Source organism: Grammomys surdaster, unplaced genomic scaffold, assembly GCF_004785775.1.
Source record: "Grammomys surdaster isolate TR1022 unplaced genomic scaffold, NIH_TR_1.0 137, whole genome shotgun sequence".
NCBI lineage: Eukaryota > Metazoa > Chordata > Mammalia > Rodentia > Muridae > Grammomys > Grammomys surdaster.
In genome coordinates, this window is record NW_021604595.1 from 7270387 (window position 1) to 7285324 (window position 14938).

Genomic DNA, 14938 nt, shown 5'->3' on the forward strand with positions numbered 1-14938 from the left:
AAATATTAGCAACTGCTCATACACACAAAGAGTGGAATTGGCTCTACTATATTGTAGCACATGGTGGCACTTCGGCAGGCCATGAAAGAAATTTAATGGCTGAGCATCTGATGCAGCATCTTTGTGTTTATCCCGAGCATCATACTGTTTGCAAAAAAAAAAATTAAAAAAAAAAAGATGAGCATTGAGCTGTAGTGTTTTCTAAAAGATATGAGTTCAAACTTCATACCGGAGAAAAAATATGGTTGACCCAGGCAGGAAAAGGCCCATTTCCTGCAGCGGTATAATTCAATGTTAATTGTAAATACCAGCGAGTAGGGCCAGAAGGGACCCACTTCTCCTAAGTATTGGGCAGAATTAAAGCACTGTTAAAACACTGTTGGGTTCTGCTAAAACTGCAGTGTTAATGTTATTGTTAATAAGTTCTTTATGCTTATATTGGAAGCATTATATTTGAAGTTTATGTTCCTGTAAATAAGCATACACATTCAGCATCGTACAATTCGATTTCCTAATTAGCAGCAAAGGACTATCATTCAAATAGCCAATGGAATCACCCTCGTGCCCCGGAATCACTCTCATGCCCCCGAACTACCCTATAGAGTCTCCTTATGCCTGGGATTTGGGGCAATGATATGAAAGATATCAGAGGGTGCCTTGGCTCTTTGCCAGTCCAGTGTGACGAAGCCACAGGGCTAGATGAATCATTTCCTTCTGGCCAGAGGGGGCGCACTTCCCGAGTGCAAGGACTCTACTGTGACTCAGGGCAAGGCTGTGATGGATCCAAAACACAAGCCTTGTGCTTGTGCTAGAGGCCAGGCTGTAACTGGCCATTCAAATGGCTGAGATTTGTCCAAATGCCTCTTCTGTATAAGCAGACTGCTTGAGATTCCCCCAGCCAGTTCCTGGAAATACATCCCTATGCTCACCCTGCTAGCAACATCAGGGCCAGTGAAGCTGTTTCTAGAGTGGTCTTTCCCTGCCTCCTTTCAGAAATTCAGGTTGACAAGGGCCATGGCATCCAAGAGGCTTTCAGAGATGGTTCTCAAGGCTGCATGAGTTACAGAGGGTCAGGCTCCCAAACAGCCCTGCTTCCAACAGCCACTGGTTCCCTAGCCTGAGCCCCAGCAACCAACGCTTGACTACAGGAGAGAGAGCGGCCAGCAGAAATCTCTACCTTTCCCATTAGCAGTGCCCACCGGCCCGAATCCATCAAGAGGAGCAGTGTGTGGTGCGGTGCTACCGATCCATTGGGGATCCCAGCCACTCCCCTGGATCCTGCCTCTGGTGGAAGAGGATACTTGTGTTTGAGTGATGCTGGTTATGGGTTGGTTCCTAAATGGACTTCCTAGATGTACTCAAATGCTATACCGCTAGCGCCTATGATCTTAACTGAGGGGGCAGCCTGAGCATCTCCATCCAATACATACAGGGAAGAAGGAAATAGATGCGGAGGTGACTAGAGAGCGGAGAGCTGATACAGGGTTGCAAACAAACAGTGAGGAGAACCCACGGGTTATATTGGCTAGAATAATTCCAGACAGCTGTCTCCAGGGGCAAAGTCTCCAACCCCTGGCTGGCAGTTGAAACATTGGTTCTAGCCAAGAGACAAGAGTCCTAATACTGGAAGCTTACACGGGACAGCAGGGCTGTTAGGGAAAGGGGTCCTGATACCTAAAGCAGGTACAAGGACTTTAATTTTAGAGACTGACACTCCTGATGTGTCCACCTGCCTACCGTCACTGCTTACTGCTGTTAAATACCGAGGGAGACAAGCCTTTGGAGAGCTTCTCACCCACGCACTATTTCTATCCAGCTGGAGCTAGTGAACCTCACGCCAGCTGATTGGTGATACCAGCAGATGTTTGACTACCTACTTGGATGATAATTGAGTCATCTTCATCTTTAAATGGAGATGGGTTTGAATCCGGATTGACACATCTATCCTTAACTGTTCACACTTGCCACTTGTCACTGTCACCCAGACTAAACTATGGGGTGAAGTTAGCCTTACAAGTTAGGGAAATTCTTACACATTCAGACATTCTAATCCCACGCAGCTGGAGCATGTAATGGAAGGAAGAGAAATACAAAGGCTTCAGCCCCGTAATGGAAGAAGAGCAGAGCAGAATTCCTCCCCTAGAGGGAGAGACACCAACTGCTGGGTTTCAATAGTTTGTTTTGGTCATTGCTCTGATCAAACCCAGGGATGTTGGGCGGTGCTCTACTACTGATCTAAACCTCCAGCTTGGACTTCCCTTTTTAGGCTGGATCCTATTGAACCACACATAAAAAGAATTTCTGTTTATGGGGGAAATTATTTCAGAACATTACAGAGAAGCCTTAAGAAAGACTTGATTATGCTCATCAGCTGCTGCAGGTGGTGGTGGGAAAGAAATTATTCAAATAGACTTGGAATATAGAGTGTGGAGACACAGGGCATGAAATTCAACAGCCCAGTCCCCAACCATCATTTTCCAAGTGCAGACTGTCCTCTGCAGTCACCTCCACACAGTCATGTGGGTGTGAGCCCCCTGCATGGTTCACAAATCCTGCTTTTTCTGTCTTCTGCATACAACGCCTAGGTTGTTCGTTCATCTGTCCTGTCCCACTTACATTGAAAAATTCTCCAAGACAATAAAGGAACGAGATGATACTCCTATTCTTCAGGAAAGTGAATTATAGAGATATCTTTTATTATTAATGTTTGTAATTAAAAATCCATCAATGCAGTTTATAATGTAGTAAACACCTGCGTGTAAGCATTTCACTATGACACTCATTAAATTTTTCTTTCAAGGAACAACTGCCCCTTGACACAGCCCCCGATTCCTTCATGAACCTTCCTGAAGAGTCCATTCTTCTAGAAAGCCAACTCAAGTTAAGTTAGATTGCAAAGATGAAACCTTTCATAAGGGTTGCCCTCAAAATACCAAGTATATGCTTTGATTAACAAGAAGACTGACCAGGCAAGTACTGACCAACGTGACCTTTCTGAAAGCCGTTCTTTGACTCTAACAGATTAAATAGCAAGCACTGGAAGTGTGTCTGCAGGAAGAAAGAAACCTCTGGAGTCAATGCTGTTTGAAGATAGAAATGACTCTAAGCTGACTGGGGCATCCTAAGATACTGAACCTTGATCTATAGCTGGTGCAAGATGAATCTACCACGACTGCTGCACTCTCAATGTTTCATGGTTACCTAGCCATCCCTGCCTGGATGGGGCTTCAACACGGACATGACATCCCCTTATCTTTCTCAGGAACCTCTTTGTCTTCTACAAGACAGCAGCAAGCCAGCCATTTTTGGAAGACCCCCTCTACACACCCTGGCATAGACCTACACAGTTCCCCATGCCACTCTGGAACTGGCTGCTGTGAGCTAACATTAACACTTTGGAATACCGCAGTTGAAAACAAAGAATAAGGCAGTGAAAGCAACCCCTACCCACAGGCTTTAAGCATCTATATCTCATAATTATTTGTTTCAGCATAATTATTTGTTTAACAAGAAAAAAAAACAGAAAGAAAAATTCCAGACTTAGCCGGAGACTACCAATTCTTCTCTTCCACTCATCTCCAAATTGTTACGTGGCTCATCTGGACTTTCATTCCTTTACCATGTATGTGTTATGCAATTTCAAATTTCAACTTTTTATTTGTACATTTTAAGTGCACCATGAGTGGTACTACTTTTCTTATTTGAGTCAGGGTCTGATGTAGTCCAAGCTGGCCTTGAACTTGCTAGGTAGTTGCAGATGACTTTAAGCTCCAGATCCAACTAGCCTCCATCTTCTGAGTGCTACGATTACAGATGTGTGCCAGTCTCCATCTCCTGAGCACTGGGATTACAGGTGTGTGCCAGCCTCCATCTCCTGAGTGCTGGGATTACAGGTGCGTGCCAGCCTCCATCTCCTGAGTGCTGGGATTATGGGTGTGTGCCAGCCTCCATCTCCTGAGTGCTGGGACTACAGGGGTGTGCCACCACACCTGATTTTCTTTGGTGCTGGAGATTGTGAATGCAGGCATTGTGAATGCTAGGCAAGCTGAGCTATGAGCCCGGACCAGAGGTATTGCATTTTTACACTGTGCAACAGTCTGCATTTAATTCAACACAGTAGATTGATTATTGCATGTTGAGTAGTATAACCCCAGTTAACCTTTCCTGAGGTGCTAGCACTCAATCTATGACTGAACCATCCCTTGTTTTACAACAGCGATACAGTTATTTGGACGACTTCCAGCTCTGTGGCATTTACAGACAGTTCCCTGGTAAGCATCCCGATGACTTCTCTCCTGCGTTCCTATGCATTAGCTGCTCTGAGGAGTGTAAGGATGATTGCAGCAGCTGGGTCGCAGGACAGGCGTAGTTCTAGAAGTCACTTAGTGATTACCACTTAACAACAACAAATGGAGTTTCCTTTCTGTCTCTTCATTATTTCAGATTTATCAATATCCTTATCGGCTTTGGTGCTAGGGAGTTACTTGCTCTGTCCTGGTTACCTGGTAGGTAGCCAGAATGTTTCAAATAACTTCCCCATATTTCGGGGTACTCTTTCTCTCACTGACTTAGACAGACTCCCTTCACGTCTAATAATTTTTTATAAGCTTTATGTGCTCACATGTCTCCGTTCATGCTTTTGTTGCATTTCTTCTCCATTAACCACTTAATTTCTAAACTCTGCAGGTCTTATGTCTGCATTGCTGTGCTTTTTATTGTCCATCGGCTCAACTCTGCGATTCCTTCAAGTAATAATTCCTTCACATATACCACATATAGTGCATACCAATTTAAATACATGTTTGCATTCAAGCACTATTTGTAAATCCAATAGGTTTTGCAAAGATTAAAAAAACTTTTGTTAAGTTTCAAATTCTGACCAATTACATTTTGATTTATTGTTGCTACATGAGTTTTTTAGGTATTTAATTCCACACATGATTCCAGCAATGTTTTATAATTGATTTTTTGCACTTTAGAGATTGTCTTCTATGTTATTAATAGTTTAGAATGTATTGACTACTGTGATCTGGATTATAATTAATCTTCAGTGCATAAATTAAAATAACACAGTCTTAAGGTGAATATGCACATTAAACCAAGTATGTTAGTTGAGTTATTGAAATCTTCACTGTATTTATTGAAGCTGAACCAACCTATCAGTTACTGCTAAAGTGTTTTTAAATAAAATCTCCACTTATACTTTTGTATAAACATTTATTCCTTGTAATTTTGATCATTTCTTTGCCCTATTTTAAGCAATATTTTATTAGTCTTTTAATTTCTGTATGAGACATTTTATCATTAAGATTAATGATAATCATTAAGTAGTAACTGTTTAACATTAAGTATTAATTGTTTTTATTAAGGAACAATTTTTATTATCATTAATGACGCCATTATCTTTAAAGTCACATGACTTGACAGCAACATCAGCTCACCACTGCTCTTTGGCTAATCCTCACCCATGAGCTGCTGGCACATCACTTCCCACTGACAGAACAAGAAGGTTTAGTCTATCTACAAAGGCTGTGACACATTTATATAATGCTAGTTTAGTTTCCATTTTTCCTTTCCTCCTCTTCATCTCTGATGGCTGACATTTTTTTATTTCTTTATTTTTGATCTTCCTCTGATGCAGAAGTTATATCTATTGGATTGTAACCTGTAGGTTTCTCTCTTGTTATCTCTTGGGCTGTATCTGCTGAGTCTGCTGTTCATTTCCTTATGAGGCTTGGGTTTTGTTTTGTTTTGTTTTGTTTTTTCTTTGTGAGTTTAGACTCAGCCAGGTGCCTTTCAGTCCCTACATAACATATTTTATTTAATTTTTAACATTTATTTTTGTTATATCTCTGAGCATTTTGCCTGCATGTATGTATGGGCACTGTGTGTGTGTGCATGTGTTCCTGACACTTGTGGAGAACAGAGTGGGAGATGGATCCTCTGGACCTTGAGTTACAGACGATTGTGAACCACCAAGTCGGTGCTGGGAACTGAACTTGGGTCCTCTCTAAGAGCATCACATGTTCTTAACCACTGAGCTACTTCTCCAGCTCAGTTCACAATAGGATTAAACTCACTTCTATCACCATCTCAGTGATCTCAATGAAGTAGAAGGTTGAAGCAATATTCCTGGGATTTGTAAGTCCTATGGGGACTCCCTGAATCTCCTAGGCTTCCAGTTTCCACTCCTCCCAGGCTCCATATCCCTGTACCCCAGATCCCTAGTACCTAGTCCCCCTTGCTACTACCCAGTCCTAACAGCAGGAATTTTCTCATATATTCATTTCTCAATGGGTAGATTCCCTAAGGGTTTTCTCGGGCATTGCCTTAGCCCAGGGCCTCTCATCCCTGAAATCGCCATAGAGAATTCACCCCTCAGTGTGTTTGGGATACAAGTCAGATGGCTCACAGGAAAGCCGACTTGGTCTTCCCTGTGCCTGGAAGTTGGGATCACATCTTTGTATGTTTCTCGCCATTCTCCTGAGGGAGCATATCAGGAGCAGGGATGGATGTACTGCCCTTCATGTCTCTCTGCTCTGTTTTCCCAGCTTCTCCTTTCATATCTGTCAGGTTGCAAACAGGAGCTTAGTAAATATTTAACGAATGGGTGGATTTAATTCTGGTGCATTCAACATCCACTGAAAGGTTATAGCAGCTCATTCTGAATTGCAATGTGATGTAGCCTGTGTTGAAGTTATAGGCAAGAGACGTGTGATAGGTAGCACGGGCTAGAGAGAGGTGCTTGCAGAAGTCTAGGGTGCCAGCTTCTTTTGACCTCATCGTCAGCTAATTTTCTTCCTTACTGTTTGAAAGATTGTTTAAATTTAATAATTAAAATAATATCAAGGCCTAAGAATAGCATGCTTATGCTAACTATAGCTTCTGGCTACCTACTTATGCTGTACACTGAACCGAGACAAGGAGGCAAGAAACTTTTTGAAAATTTAATTAGTGTATTTCTAGATCTTTGATTTCATAAAAAAGCCACACAGGGTCCTTCATTTTCAATTTGCTTATAGTACAAGAGAAAGAAAGATACCCTGAGTTTTTATTCAATTTCTGTCACTGGAGGATCTTGGGGAAGGATTGAAGGAATGAAAAAGAAGAAAAGCCTGGTCTTTAATTAACCTGAAAGTCTTCCTTTTCCTACAGTTACTTTCAGTCAGTTTTCTTTCTTTCCAAACCTGGTAAATAACAATTCATGTGAGTGGATTTGGAATATGAGAAAACAGAGGACACCAGGGCTGGAGGGGGAGGAGAGGATTGTACAGCTCAAGGATAGAACGCTTGTCCAACATATGAAAAGTCCTGACTTTGATACTCAGTACCACCAGTGAGCAAACAAACAGATGGTCATCAGTGAGGTTGAACAAGAAACTCATGCATAGGCCCTGGGGTAGATTTCTATCAGAGTTAAAAAAGAGAGAAAAAGGGAAGAAAGGAGGAGGGAGGGAGGAACAGAGAGAAGGAGAGAGGAAGATAGAGAAATAGATACTAATTAAGAGTTTGAAATATGTGCCTTAATTTTTTTTAAAAAAAAAGACACAGGGACAATGTTATGCCAATGTCATAATTAAGGTCACGTATTTTTGGTTGGAATTTTTAAGGCTCACCACACTGAGTGATGGATATTTTCATTACTTGAAATCTTGGCCTGGCTTTAAAGTGTGCAAGACAATATCGTGCTTGTGATTTTCCACCCACCCCTAAGACAAAGTCATTATAGCTTAATCTAATTAAACTGAGTCCGCCATGAGAGCGCTGGCCTCCCAGTAATGCGCCTCTTCATCCAGCTCTCAGCTAATTCCTCGGAGGCCAGCCAGCTCCAGATGCTAACAAAATGCTGATGAGGGAGTTTGAGTTTCAGTTTTAGGACTGATTTTTTTTTTTTTTTGAAGAAAAAGATGTAGGACAGGAATTCTGTCAGACAAGAATAAACCAAGGATTGGGGGGGGGTATTTTTAATGGGATCTGGGGAACTGTAGAAGACTACTTTTCTGTGTGCTTGGCTTCTCCAGAAAGCACTGTGCTGGACAGGTGCTCTTGCTGTAATGGAACGAACCGTTAATTACTGAATGCTCATCTTCTGGAGAGTTCTGCAAGTGGAAAATTTTTCCAGCTTTGGACAGTCCTGGTAAATCTCAGATTAAGCTTGCCTTTTTACTGCCCTGCCATCACAAAAATCCAGGGTCTTTTACTAAAGAAACAACTTATGCCACCCTGATTAATCAAGAAAATGGCAACCAGGCAAGTAGGCACAGTCCTCTCAGGTGGGTATCCTCTGGTAGCAACAGACTAGCCTTAGGGTCCTAGGAGCTGTGGGTTGGCCTAACACACGATGATAATGAATTGATGCCATATGCAAGGTGGTGGTGGGGGGAACTGGATATCCCAAGAAGGGGGAAACACATACCCAGGGATCATACCAGTTCATGCTAGGATTATGGCTTCCAGGGTAGCTTGCTGCCTGCCTGCCGTTTTGGACATCTAATAAGATCCTAAAAACACTTTTCCTGTGGAGGATGAGAAAGAGTATCTTGAGATCTAGAGCCAAGTCAAACACTCTGTGGCTGACTGACCTAACCACTAATACAACCCAATATCCTGTAGAATGGACCAGAGGCTCAGGCAATCACCACCTGGACAAGACTGTCTTGATGACCTCAGCAGGGTTATTCTTGATTCTGTGCTGTACCCTCGAATCAACTTCTTCAAGCCTTGCTTCTCCTTGGGCTTAATGAATCTGTGGTTATACATCTGCCCCTCCTAGAGCATCTGATCCTCTATAGGAACTAGTTATGTCTGTGTCTCTTTGTGCCTTTAGTACCTGGCCACATGGCATAGCAGTGATGTTTAGAAAGTGAATAATGAATGGGTTGTGTACCCAGAAGTCACCTTACACATAGCATGCCATATGTAGATTATTCTCTACTGAGTATAGGATGTGAAGCTCTAGGAAGGCTGTATAAAGAATGGAAAATAGTCACACTGATTGGATAAACATGGTGCTTTTCCTTTTTGAAATTTGTTGTGGCAGCAGGTTGAGCAAAGAGCAAGTTGTTCTGGATATGCGTTCTCAGAAGATTCTGCCAAGTTTAAGAATTCTTTTTGGAGCTTTCCACTTTAGCTACACACAGCTGGTACCTTCGACTTGAGACTTACTTCCACACCTCATTATCCTTCTGTACCCTTAAAATCTCTGTGAGGTGGGTAGGTTCTTATTGTTGCTTCCATTTCACAGAAGCCAGCAAGACAGATTGGTTAGGTGATGCCTTCCCGGTCCCACCTAACAGGGTGATGCCAAAAGTCAAACGTGACTCTTGTGTGTGTGGGGGGGAGGGGCTTCTCAGATACATTTATTAATGCCACATTGTAAATGGTACTTAAGTAAGTGTACAGTGATGTTCCATGTTATCATCTAACACAGTTTACTTAAGTTTAGCCAGTGTAGTCATCTTGAGTGGACTCAGGGAGCAGTCAGTGCTGGCCATGGGCAGGTGCAGGACTGGAGCTTTTCAAAGCTTTACTTCTTTTATCAGCACTCCTGATTTTATAAGCGATGAGGGTTATTAACCCTACTCCAACCCAAATTTCCTGGTAAACTTGGGTATAATAGGGTGTCATGGGGACCCAGACTTTTTAAATAAAGCTTTGAAGCATCTAAGCAGGACCAAGGCCACAGGCAACACCAGATTCAGCAACAGAATAGGAAAGGTCACAGAGCACCCAAACATGACTCTTGACTTACCTAGCTTTATCCTGACTTACATTTACTGCCACGATGCTGGTCAAGTTGTGTAGCCTGCTAGCATCAGCTTTCTTATCATAAAAGAGGAATAATACTGTCCATTCAGGAGGAGATACGATTTCAGAGCTAAGAAGTTGCTCAGATAAACTGCAAACATCCCCGTTTTGCGATTGATGGGCATGTATCTTTATTCATGATGCATCATGTCAACCAACCGACACCAATGGTGATTCTGTAGCCAGGGAGCAGAGGCAAACCTTTAGCTTCAATACTTCACTATGAATATTTAACAGGGCATCTGAGCATTTCTCCCTCTCTGTCACTACTACTCATGGAAATGAGTGGTCAGCCTGATGTGGCTGTGTGCCAGACAATACTAGGAGATGATTTCTGGGTCATCCAAAGCAATCAGTTTGGATGAAGGCTATTTAATTAATTTATAATTGCTTATGATAATGGCTCCATCTTTGAGAAGGCTCTGCAAGAAATGGTATCTGTATTCCTCCATCTCTTACCACTCTTGGGCTGAAAATGGAGCTCCAAATGTTTAATTTCCATTATCAGTTTCTCAGCCTCAGTTGAATGTCACATGGTGCATGAGAGAGGAGCTAAACCCCCACTTCTGTAATCTTGGCATCAGAGACCACTGAAAGTCTTCTCTAGGAGAGGGAGTGGCTTGATCCAGACAGCCTAATTCCTGAAAAGACTCACATTCTTCCTATCTTTACGATGGGCATTGGTGCTGTTATTTTTGCATGTTAGGATGATCTCACAATTTGTTCTTGTCTTCTGGACTTTAGCATCTTTCCCGTGGCAGATGCACTCTTGAGAGCTTTTCTCTCCTCCAGTCTCTAGGTGATCTGTGCCTATCCTGTTGCATTTCAAGTCCTGCAGTGGGGCTCTCTGATGCTCAACTGTTGTCACCTGCCAGTATCCCACGTGGGAGTGGAATGGAATGCCACTTCATTGCCTTGAAAATGGCTGTGTAATCAGCATTATTTGTTCAAAAGCCATTTTTAAATCTCATGTTCTCCTGCTTGAAAATCTCTGTTGGTTTTAACACAGTCAAGTTCAAATCTTTCCTTCTACACCTAGAAGCTACCTTAACCTGCACCTCTGTCATCCAAGCACCCTGAAGACATCCTTATTTTTGACAGAAACATTTCAGTTATCCTGTGTTGGATGAAGCATTTCTTTACCTAATACGCTTTCTCCCGGCTTTACTCTATAGAAACAATTCAGATCTTGGAGGATATAGCTCAGTGGTAGGGCTATATGCCTAGTATGCCTGAGACTCTGGGTTCTCTTCCCCTGGAAGGGGGGAGATAGATAGGTAAGAGAGAGAGAGAGAGAGAGAGAGAGAGAGAGAGAGAGAGAGAGAGAGAGAGAGAGAGAGAGAGAGAGAGAATCTCTCTCCTTACCAACTTTATTAATACATTAACCATTAACATTCTGGTCCATGATGCTACTTTCCATTTCTGACTTTTTCTATATGTTGAGGAAACATATTTTGGAGCCAAGTCCTGCTCAAAATCTTCCAGTTGTTACAATTGACAGTATTGTTCTGCTGTAAAAAGGGCTTTACGGCATCTATCATGCATCTCTAGAATACAATAAACATCTTTAGTGTTCCAAGTCATCTTCCTTAACCTTTATATGCCACTATAAATTATCAATTATAATCAGAATATTTTGGAGTACATGCCTGTCTTATACTTCTACAGAACTCCAATGCATATAGAATAGGAAAAGCCACACAGAAGCTGAACCCTCTGAGACAGCTTCTACCACATGCTGACAGCAGTATCACACCTATGTTTCATCTGCCTGGTCGATGCTGGTCAGTCATCTTGGCCAGACTTAGCTCTTCTATTGCTATGATCTTGCTACACAAATTCCCGTGGATTTCCTGTTCAGTACAAACCGATTCTGAACCTGTCCCTGAGGCACACTCCTGTCTTATAGATCCAGGAGGAGAAGAGTCGCCTCGTTCTTATGAAACAAGCCATTGAGCTGGGGGAGCTGTGCCCTTCCCCAGAAAAGATACCAAAAATATTTAGAGATGAATATTGCCAATATCCTTTATTAAAAGGTCTAAATTAGCATCATGACTCAGTTACTGTGTGGGTCATGTTGAATGATGTTCCTTTTGGAGTCCTTCCAAGGGAACAGTGACTAAAATGACTAAGGTTAGAGCTACTGATTCAGTGTAGTCCTAACTTGGAATGCTGACAGAACCAGCCCTTCCTGGATCCCAGCATCTGTGGTTTCCTCCATTGTCCATCACCTTTAGAAGGAACTACTTTCTTTACTAAGGACTTAGATTGTCTCACATCCTTGGACACTTCAGATACCTGCAGGGTACTACTGATGTAATAGTTAAAGAACCCCAAGCTATGTGTGCCCGTAGTTCTGTTGTAAATCTAATTTTAAACACTTCCCCTTAGACATTCTTTACGCTGTTTGACATTGCCTCTGCGGTATGTCATGTCTCAACTGTACGTTCCCATGATTTTGGTTTTATTTTTATGAATCGTCTTCTCTGGAATTCTTTCTGACTCCCGCCCACCACCTCTACATTTCTGACATTTTCATTCCCCCACCCCCAAGGCTGAGGTTGAATGCCCACCTGCTCTCTGAATTAAAAAAATGCAGAACTTGTCTTATGAGGAGAGTATCTCCTTTTACAATGCATGGCACCAAGACTGTTTCATATTTTGGATTTCTCTTTATTTTATGAACTTTGGATATTTCAACTTTGAAAATATTGAAGATGAGATGTCTCAGTGCCACACATAAAGTTCATGTTTGTTTATGTGATCACTTGATGTGTGTGTGTGTGTGTGTATTGCCTGAAGGTAATTTTACACATTTTAATTCTTTTGTGCAAGAAACAGTTTCAAGATTTAGAATTTCTCACTTGTGATATTGTGCCAATGTTCAAATTTTTTTCTGATTTTAAAGCATGCCAATTTTCACATTTTTTGGATTAAGGGTGCTAAACCCATAATAAGTTGGTGACATAATTTTCTTCTCTGTGTGCTTATGAGTTTTTTGAACAGGGAGGCTTTCTTTCTGCATTTTCTGAGATTACCCACAATTCCTTGCAGTAAGCACTGAATTAATTTGAAGTTATTTGTCTGCAAATTTAGTCTTTTATGAGTATCACACAAACGAAATAAATGGACCTAATGAAACCTTGTGAACAGCTCTGCTACAGTCCACCAGCAGAGGCTTAGCATAGCATGTTCCTTATATATAAAACCTGTATACTGGTCTTCATATCTCTAGGGGTGTTGGTCTTAAGGATGAAAGAGGAAACTAACACCCCCTCTCCGATTTACATCACTTAGCTATCATGAATGTGCATTGTATTCATTGTAGCCAGGGAAGAAGAGTGGTGTTTTGAGAGTTAGGAATGGACCCGCTTGCCAGATAAGAACTTAGTCTCTGGAATCTCATCTACTATTTTCCTTTCTAGTCACTTTATGTAAGAGAACTGACTTTTAAGAGCAAACCTGCTATGAAAGCTTGAGAGATGGTCAGCAGGTAAATAAGGAGCAGACAGTAGAAAAGCCATCATGGGATGCTGCAAGCATGGACTTAAAGAGTAGCTGAAGGAAGCTGCTTTGGGGACTGGAACCTGGGCAGTTTCAAGTGCAGGGACATTCGGGGTCATGGTGCCTTGAAAGCTGGAAGGAGATGCCAGTCACCTGGGAGCAGTCACTTTAGGTAAAGCCTGACGGATGGGCAAGTCAGAGCCTGGGATTCAGATGATGTGAGTTCACAACTTAACTCAGTTCCAGTCTGGCACGGAACCTCCTCCCCAGCATCCTTAGGGAAAGAGGCTTACTGGACTCAGGGAGAGAGAGGAGACAAACCAGATGCAGGAAATCAAGCTGAGGGAAGCCAGACTTCTGGAAGAAAACTCAAGTGGATTCTGGGAATATAAAGGATTTGATGGAATTTGAATCTTTCCCTAACTTGTTTTGACCTGATCTAGATGATAGAAATAGGAAGTTGAAACAAAACATTATATGTGAGTAAGATAATAAGTTGAGGCATATTACTAAGCTATCTACCATAGACTGCCCATAGGCTTACACTCAGTCAGTTCATTGATACCCGTGGTCTGGCTGAGGATGGAAAATGAACACTGGGCAGTAGAGCGGATACAAGGTAAGACTCCTAAAGAAAACTAACTCTTTATCCAGAGGTGGGAGTGCGGGAGGGGGCCTGGACACTACACACCATGTAAAGAGAAGTGCCTATATTAAAGGATAATATTTCATTCCCAACCACTATAGAAATATCTTCCAGTGGAAGGGTTCCTCTGATGGCTCACATGTAACACAGGGGAGGAGGGGGATCCACTTTCTCTTGGTTTTAAGATTTGTTTTCCCTATCTGTAGTTGAAACCCAGAAGCACATACTAATCATGAAGATATTTAGCTAGACAACACACGTTGCTCTGCAAGGAAGGCAGAGATGGGGAATGGTTTTGGTTTGTTTTTCTCTTAATCACCCTTTCAGGGTTCCTTTGCTTCCCTCCAGTAATATCTTTATACTACTGTATTCTGATTTGAAAAAAAAAACATAAAGGTCATAAAGTTCTAGATAATTCCAAGACCCGTCACATTAGTCTTTTTCAAAGGCTAGGCTGAACAGCAGCTATTGAGATGTAGCTGTTACACAGGAAAGACAGGCGACTCGCCGTGTTTCAGGGTTGAGCTGTCTGTTGCAGACTGTACAGTTGAGGGCTTCATAACTGTAATCCTGTTTGTTAAGAATCCCTGCCAGTAAACTTGGGGGAAGCTGGCCAGGCTTATGTCAAGCTAAATGGAAGTATGTCCCAAGACATCTGCATAACCTGTGCGTGGCTCAGATATGGGAGGGAGAGTGGGTGGAGCCATGAATACTGATACAGGAGTTTAATTTTAAAGTAATAGTGTAGGCAGATTCCACCATGTGTGAGGAGTTCAGAAAAATGAAGATTAGCCCATGGAAAGGTTTCAGAGGACATACAAAAATACCATCTGTCTTCTGAGTTGCCTTTGTCTTTGGTCTGCATCGATTTCTCTGGGACAGACTCAAAAGAATTTCTATAAGACTCACATACACATACACAAATAAAAATTCTCAAAAGAATTTTTATAAGAATTTTTATGTGTATGTGTTTGTGTATGT

General features: G+C 42.0%; 1 protein-coding gene and 1 pseudogene across 1 annotated transcript in view; both read right to left on the reverse strand.

Annotated features, from left to right (window-relative positions):
• Positions 1-14938, reverse strand: part of Phactr1 (phosphatase and actin regulator 1) — a 278883-nt gene that overhangs the window by 240189 nt on the left and 23756 nt on the right. The gene's annotated exons all lie outside the window — the stretch shown is intronic.
• Positions 9481-9663, reverse strand: LOC114617613 (annotated as a pseudogene).